Below are 1,876 nucleotides of genomic sequence, written 5' to 3' on the forward strand. Positions count from 1 at the left end.
AGGCTGGAGGCAAAGCATTGTTATGAAAAGCACAATTTACTCATTTCTTATTCTGTTCATTTTCAAAGGGATTCTGCAGTCGGTATTATTTAAAATGTAACATTATTATCACTATGAAATGTGCTAAATTCATCTCAAATACCTTTTTTAAAAGGTTCAATACAGTGCAAATTGCTCTATAATAATTATTTTGTGAATATTTTGGTTTCAAAGTAGATTTTTATAATGTCTTCGATTGCATTTTATCCAAACAAGTTCAAAAAATCAATTTTTCTTCAGAGTTTTCATATGAAAAAAATTAAAAGACATGATAAATAATACAATTTATTCAGAATCTAACAAATTTTTAGGAAAATCTAGAAGCTATTAAGTTGAGATAAGTTAAAATATTTATTTTTTTTTAGTAATATAAATATAAAATACATAAAACGCAAGCTATGAAAAATCAACTTTTTAACAATCAATTCACAGTGTAAGGAATGACTTTTTCTTTCTGTTAAAAAGAGAGAAAAAAAAATGGTTTGGGGGAGAAAATATCTTTAATTCTGTGTTTTGCCCGGATTCGAACCGGTGATCTTTGGATTTCCAATGCAAAAGTTCCAGGAAATTCCATCGCCTCTGATTCTGTGCTCCAAGAGTTGCTCTGAAGGCTCTGAATAATTCTCTAAGCGATTGTGAATTGTGAAATCAGGTGTTCGCACACTTCCGCCGGGCAGTGTTGGTGGTAAAGAGTACGCAAATGGCGCTAAAAGATTACAGAGGTCAGAGTTGGGTTGTGAGAGCAATTGGAAAAGTTGAAAATTTATTATCATCGCTCCCCACAACTGAGGGTCAGTCCACTTCAATCCCCACGAACCCCGTCCACTCCAATTAATTACAAATTACAACAACTCCCAGGCACTAATGAGTCTCCGATGCTGTGCCAAATTTAATTCCAGCTTCGGCAATTTCAGCTCTCGTCACAAATGGATAACATAGTTGTGCACTCGTCTCACCTTCTGGTCAGTGGAAATTGCATTTGATTAGCGACCGAGATTGAATTAAAGAAACCAATCGAAAAGCCACGAATGATTGAAATTATTTGTGGACGTATAATTTCATCCCAGGCGCCGATGATGGAAATGGGAAACCCATATAATTTTCACGGTGAATTTGTAATTGAATTCGGGGAAAATTTGACGCGATGAAATTGAAAATGGGGGTGAATTTTCGCCCAAACCTTGCGATGCTGAGCGCTGACAGAGCTGTGAAATATGAAATTGCTTGATGATGAATGATTGCTATGGTCAGTTTGCTCTTTGCCCAATTGATTGATTAATTTCCTATTTGCATCCGCACACAAACGCAATGGAGTCTGGCAAAATCACTCCCTTATTTAGGCTTAAAAGAGACCCAAAATTAACCTACCTGTTCGTCGAATGCAGAACAGCCACAATCGCTGAGCAGAGCGCGCGTGGGGGTTGGAGAGCTAACGATGGAATCGAGGCCTTGTCGCATTTGCTGTGTCTCCTCTCTTGCGTGAAAAGCGAGGAAAATACAGCCACCCCCGAAACACGAGAAGGGAGGGAAAAGTTGGCGGAGGGCAGTTAGTTAATCCTCTTTATCTCGGCCTGCCTTCGTGTGCCATAAGGGTTAAGATATAAGCCATTTGCCGCCCTTAATAGGTTCGCCAGGATGTTATAAAAACAGGGAAATGCTTACCGTGACGCAGATAAACATGATTCTCGTGACCAAGTCGACATCGTTCATGTGTAGTTATGGACAAAAGGACGAGTGCCATAGATTTGCTGATTAATCATTAAGATTTCCAGGGTTTATTTGACAAAATTTATATATGTAACACGTTTATACCTTTTTTTTCTTCTTCTCTTTTCCA

This window comes from Phlebotomus argentipes, unplaced genomic scaffold (genome assembly GCF_947086385.1).
Source record: "Phlebotomus argentipes unplaced genomic scaffold, Phlebotomus argentipes genome assembly contig_5, whole genome shotgun sequence".
NCBI lineage: Eukaryota > Metazoa > Arthropoda > Insecta > Diptera > Psychodidae > Phlebotomus > Phlebotomus argentipes.